Source organism: Sardina pilchardus, chromosome 5 (assembly GCF_963854185.1).
Source record: "Sardina pilchardus chromosome 5, fSarPil1.1, whole genome shotgun sequence".
Classification (NCBI taxonomy): domain Eukaryota; kingdom Metazoa; phylum Chordata; class Actinopteri; order Clupeiformes; family Clupeidae; genus Sardina; species Sardina pilchardus.
Genome location: NC_084998.1, coordinates 18880085 through 18897126, shown reverse-complemented (window position 1 = coordinate 18897126; position 17042 = coordinate 18880085). Strand labels below are relative to the sequence as shown.

At 42.9% G+C, this 17042-nt stretch overlaps 1 protein-coding gene across 1 annotated transcript in view; it reads right to left on the bottom strand.

Annotated features, from left to right (window-relative positions):
- The window catches only part of ndst1b (N-deacetylase/N-sulfotransferase (heparan glucosaminyl) 1b), a 59849-nt gene extending 45232 nt beyond the window's left edge, over positions 1–14617 (bottom strand). Inside the window, exons 1-2 of the mRNA XM_062536804.1 lie at positions 14432–14617; positions 597–694 (exon numbers count right to left, since the gene is read on the bottom strand). The gene's annotated coding sequence lies outside the window, so the exon portion shown is untranslated. The remainder of the gene's footprint in view (positions 1–596; positions 695–14431) is intronic.
- Between the last annotated feature and the right edge of the window lie 2425 nt (positions 14618–17042).

Here is a 17042-nt window from a genome sequence, read left to right as displayed (position 1 = left end):
TGTTCCCCACACGTCGTCCATGGTCTCGGGGTGGGGGGTCAAATTCTTCGAGAGGAAGGATCCCCCCCCCCCTCCCCGACACATTAGAATTGATTTAAGGACACTAAATTTCACAGAATCTAGAGTTCTCTCGAACATGGTCAGGCCCCCTCGCTCTACCGTTCACCTCCAATCTAGCTGATGTTTTAATCATACACACGCTTTCATACTCCCTTTAAAAGGTCGTTCACTGACACCAGCCAAAAACCCCTTGGGGGTGCTAGGCTGTACAATTTTACTGAGTTTGACTTTTATAGTGCGAGCCCTTGTATCTGTTCCGATTGCAACAACAGGATGAAACAGTGAAGTCATGTATCTAGTGTCATGGGGCATATCAACACGAGCTGACAACTGAACTTTTCACCTTGAATCAATTCGACTCCGAAAAACAATGGGTTGGTTTACAAAATCCAAACTGTCAAACTAACCATTTCCACCCTTATTTCACAAAGGTTACCCCAGGATGTAGTACTCTAAACTGTAACATGATCTATGTTTGCTTCCACAAGATTGATAGCACTGCCTAGTGAGTGTGTGCCAGATATCTCTAGACATACCTTTTGTTTACTAAGTCCGACCAGCTTCCCTTAGCAACTGCATAAACCAGCGTACCCACCGAGACTGACGTCAAGTCTGCCAGAAAACAGGAGCACTCCTGAAAAAAACAAGACAAATCAATCATGTGAAAACCTAAGCAATGGCAGTACACACTGCTATTTTGCACTTAAGGTAAAATGTTATTGCTGTCGACAGACCCCCCATGTGTCATGGTTACTACAGAGCCGACCGAGGTAAAAGTAGAAGTCTTGCATTAGGTCTACCCGTCGCAGCTCTCATTAAGCAGCCTCGTGTTTTTGGCTTCGGTCGCGCCTCTTTCTATCAAAAATGTTCTTGCTAAAAAGCACTTGGGATGACAGAATGCAATCACGCCGCTGTGACATCACCTGCTGCCACCACCGACAACAATTTCACAGCACCAGTCAGCGGCACTGAGTGGCAGCTGAGCTAGTTATTGCAGCTGTTGGAGAGATGGGAGCCCCTGTATATTTGGCTGGCATGTGTAATTTTAAGAGCACCGAAACACGGCTGAGTTGAGGGGTAAGAGGGCAGCCAGCAATAACAAAGTCACTCTTCTCCGGGAGCAGATTGAACGGCTAGAAAACACTCCACAGGAGCCCGGTCTGTGTCTGCACAAGAGGCTGAAGGTGTGAGATCGGGGGTGGGGTGGGGGGTGCTGCCTCTATTTCGCCTTCAACGTTGCAAGGTAAAGTTGCTGCAATTTGGTGTATTATCTATTAGTAAGAGACAATGTAGCCAACACACATTTTTACAAAGAGCCAGAATGCATTTAAACAGCATAAAGTACGCCATAAAATCTTAGGTAAATTAATATAAATGCAGGCCTCAATTTTGTGCTAATACAAGGTTCAAAATCCCAATGAGAGGGTCCTGTGTTACGGTCTGAATTCTCAGAATAAATCAGTTCCTTTAACTGTTGGTTATGAGGGAATATCTTGAGGTTGATGACTGGCAACTCTATCAAATTCCTTTGAAATACTTGGGCACGAAAAAAAATAATCTTTTGAAAATGCTGAACACTTCCTTTCCATGCAGACAAAACCATGAATTAATTTCCTCTTCGGGTGAGACAAATCACGGAAATGACAAAAATTATCTAAGCTTAAATCTCAAAGCATCTTATAGTCCTCTATATTAGGGAGACAGACATTAATAATACAAAAAAAAAAAAAAAAAAAAAAACCTTTGAGAAACAAAATCTAGAGAAGCTAGAGAAAGGAGAGAGGGGGGCCGGGGTATCCAACCTCTCCACTACAGACAGTGGTTTATAGGCATGTATGGCAAGGCATTTAGCATGGGCGACGGAATGTCTAAAATCCAAGCCTGCCATAACTCTCCATCTTCCCCTTCTTTCCCTCCATCATCCCTCGGCGCACACACCCAGAGAGCTCCACATGAGCGCACACAAACATGATATGGTTTGGAGAAGTAGATGGCAATCCCAGACACGCTAGGGCTCAAAGCAGCAGAGAGCACCACTGGGATATTAACATACCGAGGAGCGCGTCTGATCTATCGACTGCGATCGATATCTCACAATTCAGAACGATGGGGAGTGTTTTATATTTAGAATAAAAATCAATGCAAACCAGAATGCCAAAAGGTCTGAAAATATCCTCCCACCTCCCTCTTTAATATTTCAGAAATGCAGTAATTTATTTGCTTAACCTGATCACCTTGCCGATTTACTTCATGAATAAGACGCAAATACAAAATCTAAACCTAAAGATACAAGAAACAGCACAGCAGACAGTCACGTAAAACTTCAACCACAAAATGTCATCAACAAAACCCACCCGAGGCTATTATTTCACACATCATTGACAATGACTGATATTTGCCAAAATATGTTGGTGAGACCTTGGAAGAAATAACATTCACATGGAAGACACTTCTCTTCTTTGACTTTGTAGACACATATTTAAGAGACATGAAAGATCCATATTCCTAGCCAAACTCATTTTAATTCTTCAGATCAGCCAGAGCAAACCCAAACAAAGAATCCACATCCTAACACCCTAAAACAACAACTAGGGTACTCATTTACATAGCACTGGCCTCATCCTAAAACTAGGAATTATAGGCCATCAAAGAACCATTTTAGCAATGCATCTCTCATTTTCTTCAGATGACATCAAGCCAGGTCTTATGATTTCTCTGTCTTCCCCTCCCCTAAGTCCAGGAGGAATTCCACTCCCAGCTGCCTAGTGGGATCAGCAGCAGTGCAGGCTGGGGGGAGCGGGGGGTCCGTTCCCCACTGGAGCTCGGCCAGCAGGCGATCCGTTTACAGGCGTGTTGGCCTGGCCTGGCCTGGTCTGATCCAGTCTCCGGAGCGCTGCTGCAACACGACGCAACGCCACGGCGACGGTAGCGCGCTCCCTGGCGCTCCGTCCGGTGTCTCCTGAGGTCACTCGTGCTCCGGGCCCAGCCTCTGACGTCACGCTTTGCTTGTGCAGGTGGTCAGGGGCGGCGGGGACACTGAGTCTTCCAGTCTGACTGCAGATTGTGCTTTGCAGCCAGATACAACAGGGAACAGTGGGCTGTGCTTATTACATATGCCACGCGGCATGGAACTCTACACTGAGCCATGGATATGAAGCCTACTTAACACAGCACATGCAGCAGGGACGCTTGCAGCAGAAAAAATTAAATGTTGCAGATAAAGACCTTTCTAAAAGGCACAAAATATGACCTCTGTTCCCTACTGGAATTGTTGGTTTCTTAAAAGGAGTGAAACTATTGTCCGTCTGACTGTCTTACAGGCTAGGCCTGTATTAGCCCTTCTGCACGATCTGGATTGCAGACAAAACATCACTTGTTGCTTCAACAATCTTTATCTCTAGACTAATTTCCTGTTACTCTGTTGTTTTTAAAGTACATTATTTTTCTTATCTGTTAAGCAATAATATTATGTTGACATTCGTATCTATTCATAGTCTTAATTTAATATTTAACAACAAAGTTATTTCACTGTTCAAATGCCTGCACTGTTCACTTTTGCACTACCACCATTGCACACACTCCAAACGGCAGCACCATAATCATGGTCATTGCATCACAGAGTCCATACCAGACTTCTGTAAACACTTCACATGCCCTTTACTATTTACATTTCTGTGAGTGATGTTTATATCTGTGAGATATATGGGTGTTGTGTTTTGGTTGTATAAGCTACTACAGGATGCCTAAAATTCCCCTCAGGATGAATAAAGTATCAATCTATCCATCTAGCCATCTATCCATCCATCTATCTATCTATCTATCTAAACACAAGAAAATGCCTGTCCTGATCATCTGCAAGAAACATGGGAAAAACACTGAACATCTCCACTGCACTGCACTGCACTGCACTGAGAACAATTTTTTTACTATTTGAAGTTCTTTTCAGCCTTTCTTTCCACGTCTCCCTACGTCTCCAATCCCATCTTGATTTAATGCAAGCTTTTCAGAGCAGAAAGAGATAACACATCCTCACGCTCCCGCCTGACCCCATCAGACCGAGATATATGACACTCCCTTGAGGTGCCGAATGTTAACTTAATCTCTCCTACTTAACATGGTCAGCTCCGATAAGGAGGACCTTGGAAAGAGCCAGCCTTGGACATTACTTTCAACCTTGTGCAACACCAAACGAGAACACAGGCACCAAAAAAGAAATAACTGGTTACGAATTCTAACATTTAAAACAGCTTAGGGTAATAACAATAATAATACGGCTGGTTCCTGTTTCTTTTATCCTAATGGGAGTCAGGAAGATAGCCTTATCAATGGAATAGCTTCAGTTTGTTTGGAGAACATCCCCATTCTACGGAGTCCACTCTGAGCTCAGAATATCACAGTGAATGAAAAGACGCCTTTTAAATCTCTCCGGCGCATCTTGAGACGTGCATGCCTTAGTAAATAGCCAAGATGTATGTCCAGTTCACAAATGTATTATTTGTGAAGCACACAAATGCCTTCTCAGCTTATCACCGCCTGCGCACCCTGAAGTGTTCACCCAGCTCTTTGCATGGCCTTGAATCCAAGCGAATAATGTTCTTAATACCAAACCAGGAAGAGAAGCACTCAGTCTCTCTCATGATAAGATTTCTCTTCAGAGCAAACTCCAGAGAGACTGTGGTCATTCATCTCACCCGGAGTCCTTCAGCGGGGGTTATTAAAAGTTAACTTGACTCTTAACAGTCTAAGACGGCCTAAATCCCTGACCTGCACCTTAATGTTTGTTTGACGGTTCCAAGAAATGGGTGCACTTCATGTCTGGCAGGTGGAACTACATTGTTGTATCAGACACCAGGGTACAAGTGCTAACAAGTGCGTTTAATCATGTGACTTAAATAGGTACCCAAGCTTTCTGCGTGATTGGTTGACCGAGCTGTTACTGGCTGTTCCTCACCTGTAAATCCTGGTCAAATACCGAAGGCAGGAAAACATTTTTTTTGCTTTGTTTAGTTTTTTTTCCCCCTTTCTGCCTCATTCACTCTTTTCCCCAAACAAATACTGACAACAAAGGAAGAGAGAAATCAAACATGCACGCCCAGTGCTGTTCCACGTCGGATGTGCCTGTGGGTGCAGACCAGTGGAAACTAGAACAACAAAGGCAGACACTTAGAAATTCAGATTGGGGGAATGGGGAGGGAGAGGGGGGGGGGGGGGGGGGGGCAGTCCTCACGTCAGCAATTCTGCATGCAGCACAAAAGGAGAGATCAAGGTGGGGGTAAACTATCGACTCCACTGCATGGCTTATTTTGATAAGGGAGGGATGTCTACTGTAGGGCCTACGCGGCACGCAGCCCTGCGAAACAGCTAAGGCGTGTATGATACACACAAGCCGGCTCCGCACGCTCATTCGACTGGAAAGCGGGCATGTGGGAACAGAGGAGCTCATCAACCTGCTGTTTGCATCAACACGGGGTCTCCGGAGAGGGTGATAAAAATAATTAGGTACTGTTAATGAACAAGAGGTGTTTGCATGCGCTTGTGTGTGTGAAGAAAGCTGGAGCAGCAGAAGGGGTGGAAGGTTGAGCATCTTACTGGAGAATTCATTTTTGCTAAGACACGCATGGCACAGGACTTATACGACAAAAACTAGAATTTAAACTACTGTAATCTAAAGATTACAAGATCGAGCTCAAAGTTGTTCGGGATATTTACTGCAGGGGGGTGGGGTTGGGGGGGGGGGGGGGGGGGAGTGTAAGCCCAAGGTCATGGGCTTCAGGCCAGGGCACAGGAATGACATCATGGGGAAAGAGTGCCTGCTTGATGAGGCTGTTGGACTTGAACCGCTGCCATCACGTTGTCTCTTCCCCATGTGTCATCGGCATTCTCCATGACAACTCCACCATACTTTAGATCTTCCACAAAACCCCACAGACAAGTGAGAAAAGCCTTTCTGCCACTACTCTTGACATTTGATTTCAGACATATACAGGAAAGGTGTTAAATTCCTTGCGCTATATCGGTGTGGGATTCCCCACACGATCAACAAACCAAGCCTATTTCACATTACATAGCATGACGTGAGAAATGGACAATTGGCAAAATAAAACTAAATCTAATTCGAGAGCCAAAGCAATTAAACAACTTCCAACTACATGACAGAAAAAAAGCATGAGACTCTTCACTTACAATGTCTCGTGCGCCCATTACTAACACAACCGAGGGCAGCTCGTACTGGCAGAAAACAACATAGACATACAGAGCGACATGCCTGAATCAACTGAATTGATTCATTAAAATGTACAACAGAGCGATTGTGATGCGACCACAATGCAAACCAAAGCATGACAAATTGTTCCACTGTTCCTCTTGTCAACAGAAATAGCGCTCAGTGACAGAGCACGGTATTCAGAGCAGCATCTCTGGCTCCTGTAGCTAATGTCCGTGCACTCAGTGACGCCTCACTGGCTTATCATTACAGATGTAAACAAGAGACCGTGCCAGTGGACTTAAGCTGCTCGCTGAAACGCAAGTCTGCTGCTGCTGCTGCTGCTCATCCTACACTTTCTGCTCGGAGAGCAAGCTCTACATTCAGAATATCCACTCATTCACTATACAGAGCCTAAGCCTGGTACAATATGCACTTGAATAACTATATGGTGCCAATTTAGTTGGCTCGCCTATACAGTGCACTATATAGGGCTAGTAAATGAGTGTTTCTGTGTCTACCGCATCCAATGTGAATGGGTGAGTCCATTGGTAGCCAGCCAGACAACACCACATACCAAAGTCAACCGTTTCACCTGAGGCGTGAAGAAAATGATGGAATGGCTTATGAAATGGATACGGCCTCATTGAACAACTGTGAAGGTAAAGCATACAGAGGAATGAGACCTTGGTGGAGACGGCTTGAATAGAATGAAATCAAATACTTTTGTGTAAGTCAACCAGAGTGCTATCTGGTACAGTATGAACGACAAGCTACAAGAGAAACTGAGTGATATGCTCATGTTTCGTGTTTATGTTTTATAAACAGTATATCAACTTTGCTGATCTGGTAGAAAACACTACTCAACAGAGCTCACAGCAGGTCAGCAGTCCTAATGGTCATATAGGCTACTGACTGCAGTACATATTTTCTGCAGTTCTGTAAAGGGGCTATAATGAGCCAACAGGTAGCCTACAGAAAAACAGAAGTGAAAAAAGTCAGGTCCCGCACATCAAAAAAACAATGTGATGGGGGAAGACCCATCAGGATTAACCATTCCAGTATAAAAGGCATATCTTGGAGCTATTCCCAGTGTGTGTGTGTGTGTGTGCCCTCATGTCTTTGTTCTGCCACAAAGCGACCGCAACGCATGGCTGACTGCCCACCAGCGCGGAGGCCTGCAGACTCATACCTGGCAGTGTGTGGTGGTTGTGTGCCAGGTTTACCGATAGCGGCGCGATGAGTCGACTCGGTGACACACGTTCACACCGGCCGCAGAGATTTGTTTAGCGTGACGACACGCGGCAACAGTGAATACTGATGCAGAAGCTAACGCTAATGTAAATATTGCCCGTGGAGGCTACCTGCAGTGGCCAGGAGCTGTCTGACGGATTACAGGCTCACATACAGATTACAGCATTTATCGCCATGTCTTTTTTTTTTTTTTTGGTGGCTGAGCCCATGTTGGGGGGCATTACAGCAGACAGGTGTATCTGAATCTCTGACACTCTGGTGGATTGGGAGAACTGATACTACGTTAGCTTCCATCAGGGCTATCACCACAGCGGTCCTGACTGGGACCGTCTGGATTTGCTTACAAATGGGGTCATACAGTCACAGCTCACAAACAATTTGTGGTGGCCATCAAAACCATACTATGACAGTATATTCACGATCCTAACACATTTGGAAAGTCAAATTGGAGAGTTGGTGGGTCTTCCCTCCCTGCATGCCTGCCAACAGCATGAGATTCACAGCTAAAAAAGCTGAATGTGCCAGTCAGTCCCCCAAATGCTACCAGTTCTGACAAGAACAAATCCTTTCAGCAGCATGTTGGTGAAATCCCAAACAACACTGAGCAGCTCTCCAGTTATGTCTGATGAACGACATCAATGTGGAGTATTTTGTGATGTGGAAAGTTCTTAGTGGGATGCTTAAGAGGGCTATTAGTGCTATGTTCTCATGAAGTCTCTGTCAATAAGAGTTCATTTAAATGTTTATTTAAATTCTGTTCCAACACTGTGCCCTCAAAACATAGCCAACAACACAACACACACAATACACTTTAGTGTCTTTTATTACTGTGCCTGCAAGAAACCGGACTGTCTGACAAACAAGCAGAACTTGACCCAGAAATAAGCTCAACCTACCAAGGACTCTGCACTCATTTACTAGACCCTGTTTAATGATTTACTCAAGCTACTGGGTCTCCAGATAGACATGACATCATGCCCTCACAACGAGATCCAGAGCGAGGCTGGGGAGGCACGGAGCAGTGCACACATGGAGCAAAACCCCGGAAAAGGGCACTGAAGTCAAAAAATGAAAACATTAAAAGGAGCACCAAAACAAACCTCAGACTTCCATCTCTCAATGCCCAACCACACACAGGGCCGCGTTGACCATGACCAAACGTTACTCAAGTGTCATAATAACAAAGTGGACCTTCGTTGCGGGCAAAAAACAGAAAAACCAAACCACCGATAGATCTACTCCTTCTCAAATGACAAGGGGTTGATACTTGGGCGAGTCGAACACAAACATCCTTGTGTTGACGGAGAGGCAAAGTGACAGCTTGCTCAGTGTCAGTTCCAGCAGGGAGAAGAGGAGAGAATCTCTCAGAGAGACCGCGGCCAGGCAGAATTTGGCAGTGCCCCCACGAAGAAGACAAATTGTGATGCAGTCCCCCGATTTGGCACGCTGCTCCTAGAGATTAATTACTCTTTCCTCTGTGTCTAGCAAAACGAGAGCCTTGGAGCGAATGGGGGGGGGGGGGGGGGTGGAGTGGGGTATGGAGCATGGAGTGGCCCAGTGGTAGAGGAGCCAGGCCAGGGCCTCTATCTGTGCCGATTCCTCCCTGTCTTGGCATCAAGACTTCTGGGATGCACCAAGCACCACACACCATGCCCTCGTCAGTGGAGTTTGACGACGCCACGCAAGGCAAGTTGGAATGGCCGCTGTGGCATGTCGGGGACGGAATGGAAAGCCGCCCCTACTGACCCCTCCGTGAGGTGAGGAAGCGAGAGAACAAGGGCTGCGGAGTGGAAAATTTGTGAACCATCGCAGCGTGGATAATAAGGTGGGACTTACAGGGGGGGACTGAACTCGGCCGAGATGCCATCGCTTTTGTTGCCATCTCTGTGTGGGACTCAAGGATTCTGGGCAGCAAGCCATCTCAAGACATTTGAGGCCACGTTTCTCAGAGACAAAATACCTGTTTTTTTTCCCTTTCTTTCCTGGTGAACTTCTACATGCAAGTTCAACAAAGTACTTTGCTAGCACACATTCAAACATGTTTATGCACTAAAGGTTATAACAGTCTCTTGTCTTTGCCCATTCTTGCACCTCTTGATAGCTTTGTTTTGTCTCTGCATCAGCTTAAGTGTTTAGGCCATCACTTAGCACTGCAATATGGGAGCAAGGAATCAATGGCTGGCATCAGTCGGTGAAACCTACGCACAGCTGTTGAAGATTATCAAGCAATCATCAGCATGTTTCAAAGCACATGAGTACACCACAGATATGGCCTAATGATTGCCGTGTGGTTGTATAAGAAGGTTACTAGGCACTTTCCAGCAAAGGCTATATGGTAGACAGAAAAAGGCATCTTATGCACTGCATTAACAGATTACTGTGTACAAACAGCTGGTCTCTTTCTCGCAAAGGACACATTACATAGGCCAGATCATACAGCAAAAGAGGGTTATTTTAGACTTAATTTGAAACATTTGAAAGATCTTAGAGACGGATTTGAGGGGAAATCATGCAGGTTTTTCCAACCATTATGAGTGATCGGCTGCCATTAATGGGAACATGTGCTTCAGAAAGGCACAACTGTGACGCCTCATAAAAGCACTGCAGTTTGTAACAAATCCAACTTATCTACTTCTAGAATTATGTCAGAGCCTTGCTCCTTTCACACATCTGAAAATACAGACAACCAGCTGGCAGCACTGACTTCTCATTGCCTCCCACGCAACATTGCCACAATACCTGGGCTACCATCTTTTGGTTGATAGGAAATAGGCCTGGTTATTAAATATTCTACTTCGGCAAAGCTACAAATATGTCACGGCAATTAAACCTCACCTAATTTTACATTTTTCATTTAGTTTAAATAAAATGTAATTTCATTGAATGTTGTAATAACATATACAGCAACACAGTCTAAACATAGTGAACATAAAGGTGGTTGTTCTTTTTTTCCCATCTCTGGAAAAACAAGACTGACATATGGTATCTGCTGTAACCTATTAGTCCAAACGTCTCTAACCACTTCACTCACAATCAACCAGAATTAATACACATGGAGGATTTGCCACACCCATCAGCAAAAAAAAAAATAATAAAAAAAACGTATCAGATAATTATCGCTCATCTTAGATTTCTCCTACTTTTTACTTCCTGTCCCTGCTGAGACCTTTCTCTGTGATATCATTCTAAGAATACTGGCATGGTAACGGGTAAGAAATAAAGATGGCTCTGGCAACACAGCACACTGATTAGTCCCCATTTCCATTTGCTAACCATTAACATGCAAAGTGATCATTTTTTTCCCATGGATGATTTTATATCAGTTACAAGACTGTGCTACGAGTCGACAAAACAAAAACACTTTTACGGCATCACATTGTCTTTTATTTTCCGAGCCTTCCATACACTTAGCCTATTAACTACAAGTCTGTAGCCAAGAGATGTGTTTTAACACATCACTATCCAGAAAGGCGCAGGCAATGTGCAAAATATGTCACAAAATGACACTCTTAATTGCTAATAAGCAATTAAGCTAATGCTACTTATATCAGTGCTCCATGTTAAATATGGAGAGTAGTTTGACAAAAGACAAAATTAGTCATAATTATAGCTTCCAAAAAAGCACGACATTTCATACTGTGACCAACAAGGACTAATAAAATGCAAAATACACTTTTCAGCTCTTCCGCTGATGCAGGTCTGCCTAACAAAAACCTCATGGATGTTTTCATCAGTAAATGCAATTCTATGCCATCAAGTGATATTCTTGCTTTCATTTCAAGACTTTTCACATTATAATATCAACCCTCTCAAATCTAACATAAGACAGAATGAGAATCTGGTACAAGGGTACAAAAGGTTAAGATTTCTGACTGTGTAGGTTGTCCCTTCCCTGGTTGTCTGTATCTCTGCCTAATCCTTTACAACTGATTTCACTTCTCATTTTCATGTGATTTTTCTTTTCCATTCCAATTTCCACTATTTTTCTGTTAGGCTAAAAGCCAAAGGGAATGTCTAGTTATGTAAGGCCCTCAATTACCATCAGTGGCAACCTCAGACGAACCCAATTTCAATCAATGTAAAACATCAAAACATACGCAAGTCTCATTCATGTGGGGGAAAAATATGAAATTAAACCCTCTCTCTCTATATTACATTGTGCCAAACTTGTTTTCAAATGCATTCTTTCAGCTTATGGTTTTATGCAAAGGAAGCGAAAACTGCCTCTCTCAAACTGACACGAACAGAGGTCAAAAGAAAACAGTCAAGCAGGAATAAAACTATAAGCACATTCTGTCCCCCTTTTTGCTCCAGTCAATTTGCCTGATTGCTTGCGGTGGAATCCATGTCTCTCTTGACCCCTTATAAGGGGGGAGTATCCCATGGTGCAGCCCAGCACGGCGAGAGCTGAAGAGGGATAGAGGGTCTTGGGATTGGAGGGTTGGTTGGGTTCAATCCAGCATTAAAAGCGGGTTAACCTGAGAAAGCAAGGCCATGGCACTGGGAGCCTCAGCGGAAGCCCCCAGTGAGCACCTTGTCTGCCATGCAAACAGGCAACGGCTCACCTTCTGCAGAGGTCCATCTGTGCCCATGCCACGGATGGCACACACACACACACACACACACAGGTGGTCTATTACTGTTATAAACAAACTGTGATCGGACAAGAGAGGAAAATCAAAAAGGGTATGGACACAAAAGGACAATAGGTGGTGTTTGTTACAATTGCTGACATGTTCTGAATTTGCAATAATGCCAGTTTCCAGTGCTTCCAGCTTCATCTAATGCACTGAATGTGTCTGGCACCTCATATAGAAATCTGCTGCAATGCTTGGCAAAAATTAGGCTAGTTTTTCAGGGGAAGCATGTCTGATGAAATAAAGGCAGCTTTGCATAGAGTGAAGCAAGTCCTGGAGCTTCTGGCAGCACAGAATTCACATCCAAATGTAACCCAGGCCAAAAAAAGAAGGGGAAGGGGAAGGGGGTCTAAAGGCTGTATAGAGGGATCCCTTGTTCAGACGAGGTCAAACACAGGTTTGCTTCTGCATTATTGACACCGTGAAAGTGGTCTGTGCTTTTTGTTATTGAAAAATTTAATATGATATTTATCTTCCTAGCCTTAGGCCCCTGTAATTCTGATGCTGTGCCTTCTCTCAGTCGCTTTCTCAAGGAGATAAATGCCAATTTTAAAAAGGGGACTGTCTCACTTCAAAGTCATTTGGAAAAAAATCAGACCATCATTATTAACGAACCTTTCTGAACAATATGCACCTCTAATGCCACATAAGCCCTCTATACAAATCCTTCCAATAAAACACTATTAGAGTCCTCAGTTGCCCGGGCTTGTTCTGCGGTTGCTTTAATGGTTTTGCATTGAATGTGCCTGTAGAACACACTTTCTCACAAGAACTCCTATCTGTTAAAACATGCCCAAAGATCCCCCTTGACACAAGAAAACAGGGTGACCTCACAGATGAATAAACGCAGGGGTTTGAAGGCCCATTGTCACTCCAGCAACTTCCAACACCCACCACCTGAAGACAATTCCTTCAGTACAGCGCTCAAATACCAAAAGTCAAATACCATCGTTTGCCATTCCATCAGCTGACTAACGAGAAAGCGACTTCATTCCCCAACGCTATTCAAGAAAACTAATCCCAATGTGTGATTTTTGCGAACCTAACTCAATCTGCTGCATAGTCACAAAGGTTATACAGCATTGCATAAACATTTCTTTGAGTCTGGACATTAAGTTAATCGAGCTCGACACTTTATCTTTTCACCATCTCAACCGTATAACAATGCCGTATTAGCCATGTATGTATTGGTATTTGAATTTATGGTTCTCAGCAGATGCTTTCGTTCAACGCGACTCACAATGACATCAATATACATTACATTCAGCATAAGCATTTAGATAACAGAATGACATCTACCATGATCTTGTTTTACCCGTGCTAACGATTTGCTAGCACTAAACTGAGAGGGGCTAGGCACTGAGTAAATAAAACAAAAAACTTTAAATTAATATAATGTCAGCTCCTTCATTTGCGTCGTTCACGTGAGCAGGCAAGCCAGGAATGTGGTGAGCCATAAGCTCGCTTTTTGTCCCCCAAGAGAAGACACACGTTCATTCTTACTAGTTTATTTTTAGATGGTACTTTTAAGCTGTACATTTTTATATTCATAATCAGAAAAAAAGACACGACTCTCTGACCAAATTGCACCAAACTGGCTAATATTGTGTATGCGAGGAGGCTAGCTGGCGAGCTAGCGTTACAAGTTTTCTCCTAGACTATCCCCTTTCATAAGAGCATTTCCATACGTTAGCATTTCATGGGTCGGTGGGCTGAATAGATGCCCTAAATGTGGCGAGCTTGCCCGTAAAGGTAAACGAAAATGTATCCGATGAAGTCGATTAAAATAGTACAGGCCTTGCACAGCACCTTAGCTGCAACTTGTATACGAAGGTATATTTCATGTGGGAATAGCGTCCCGTTACAATCCAAAGAACTCTCCGCTTTGCAGTTTGTTTGGCTAACTGCTAACTGCATCTTCAAGAGCATGACATGCCACCATCACCATGCCTATCCAGCTACCGAGGCTAGCCGTTACATGTACGGTAACGAGAGTCTGCATAACATTCAAGGAACACCTAATCAACTCGCTAATTAGTTTGCGCCCGTGACACAGCTGGAAACCAGACCCCAAACTTACCTCACAGCGATGTGAGACACAAGGACTGTAGCAGAAACAGTCAGATAGCAACCATTAAACCATGCACCGTACGCGCTAACGGTAGCAGGATAACGTTAGCTAGCTGGCTAGCTACAATATATGGCCAGCTAGGTAAAGCCAGAGACACTGGTAAAGCTCTGTCCCTCACTAATACAAATAAGAATTGCTGCTACTCACACATTTGGATTGCTCCGAACAAACAACGGATTTTCTGGATAGGGACGGTTGAGGTTCTAATGTAAATCTTCGTGTCGGGGTCCAGGCTTTTGGTTTACCCAGGCTCGGGGCGTCACGGTTTGATGTAGATTGTTCCTACAGAGAAACATGAGAGGACTCGCCTCTCGCACTCCCTAGTACCCGTTACAACCGGGACAAGTCGTGTAGGTACAGGGAATACGATAGAGGGCGTATTTTCCCACAAGTAATCAACTTTCCTGGAAACAGATTGATGTTACAATTTTTGGATGGGCGACTGATACAGATTTTTTTTTAAAGCCTATATGAAGTCAGATGTTTTGTTTCGCTATTGTTATTCTGTAGCATACATTCAATAGGCCTATATTGACTAGCAGCCTATTCATGTTTTTGTGACTTTGGCCTGTGCAGCCTATGTTCTCATCAGTGTATCTGCTAAAGACAGAAAAAAGCACTGGCAGTTGTGTTAGTTCCAATGATTTGTGCATTTTTATGACAGCCAACTTTCAAGATGCACATGACTTTCGTCCCTGTCTTGCTCCGAACCACTGGAGGGATTCCTGATTGAATGTGTGTCAATGTTTATTCTTTTGCCTGCTGCTAGTGCTTAATTCCAGGAATACAGCCTACAACAATACAGGCCTACAACAATTAAGTCTCAGTGGTCAATCATGTTAGGTTATCTAATGTGCCTTGACCTGTGACTGGATCCCTTGCAAAGCATGTCATTTCACTTGACATAATATTCTCTTTTAGCTGCTCTCTAATCTCATTAAAGTTGTAGCCTATGTCAAAGGAAGACTAAGCCTATGTAATAAGTACTGTACAGTGCTTGTTGTGTTTTGGGACAAGGGCTGTTCGTAAAAGAAAGGACACCACTTCACTTTCTGAATCAAGAAAATGATGATTGTTATACTATTTTCCTCATGTTTTTATGTTTCTACAACTTCACCAACAGTATGCATCTTTTCAATTGTGTTCTTGGTTATTGAGAGTCTGATGAATTGTACATTTGTACCTTATTGACATATCACTCCAATCGAACTCCAATAGGTTAATTACACATGAAAATGTGTAATTAACCTATTTTCATGTATCATAATGACTATGGATAAATGTGTAGTGTCACACAGCAACGTCGACAATTACTATATTATATAGTATATATAATCATTGCACAAGCATAGCTCTCCATGACTAATGACCAAATGTCCCTATTATTCCTCACACTCGTTTCTCTGTTGATCATAGCTTACCTCAACCTTCTATATCTTCCAGAACCTTCACTCACTATATTTTTAACTGTAAATGACTAAATGTGCATTAAGATAAAATAATTGTTTGAAATTAGTCACTGCTTTGCAAAGACACTAGGCTTCAAAATAAATTACAATAAGCAAGCAGAAACAAATTATTGTTATTAGAAACTGATTCACTTTTGCTTATGTTTAGCATCACATGTTTTAACAGTAATTGATGAAGTGATGTGAATAATTCATAAACATAGTTTTGGGCTCAATCATCTAAAAGTTCATTGCACATGCAGCTGTAAAAATCCCTCAGCACATTAATGAGTAACAATTACACTTCTCCTTTTCTGTTCCATCTTCTTTTGAAAGTCTATTTCATTGGATTATTTATACAATTTCATAAAAAATTCAAGAGAAGAGTTTATATTGTGATCAAGTCACATCAATTGTGGGATAATTATTCAGCTGTTGTCTACTTCATTTGGCATTTGAGTGCTGGCTTTAATCTCAACCTGGAGATGTGTATTTATCAACTATGTCCCTGAACTCCAGATAAAACGTCCCAGGAGTCGAGAGAATTGTCATCAGCTTTTCCTTCTGATTAAGATGCTCTCTGAGGATGCCACAGCATATGCTCTGAAAGAATTATGAGAAAAGCATTTTCAATCAAGCACTGCTTGAAAGAACTATGCTGTAATCTGTGTACAGAGTCTAGTGACACACACATTATTTGCAATTGGAATGGATGTGCCCTACAAAATGCATTATAAGTAGGCTTTACATTTTAGCAGTCAGGCTATTCCACCATTTCTTTCCATTGACATAATTGTCATGGCCAGTCGAATAACAAACAGCACATTGGTTATGTCTCATACTGCTAATGATGCTTTGTTAATGCTATATCCATGTAGGCCTAGCACCCAGGCAATAATGGGTTTATATTGTTTACTGTAGGTAGGCCTACATTGAACAAAGTCAAGTGTATCATCCATCTTTATCGGATTAGCCTACATTTGAAATACCACTGCTTAATTTTCTATTAGCGTGCACCTGCTGACTCAAACTATTATGTAAAATGTCACATAAATTTCTGGTTTAGAAATTGGTTAAAATTATATTGTAAGTGAATTTTCGAATTTGAGAGGTTCACTATTAAGACATTTCTAATTTCTTTGTTACTTTTTAAGACAGTCTATTTAGGTATCTCAATTTGAAAAATACATCAGCAGCAGCGTTTTTCTTTTCCTTTCATTTTTGAGGGGCTGTTATGATACAGGGTCATCTGACCAAATACTTTGATTTTGTCACATATCATGTGCAAAGTTTGAGCTTTCTAGGTGGTT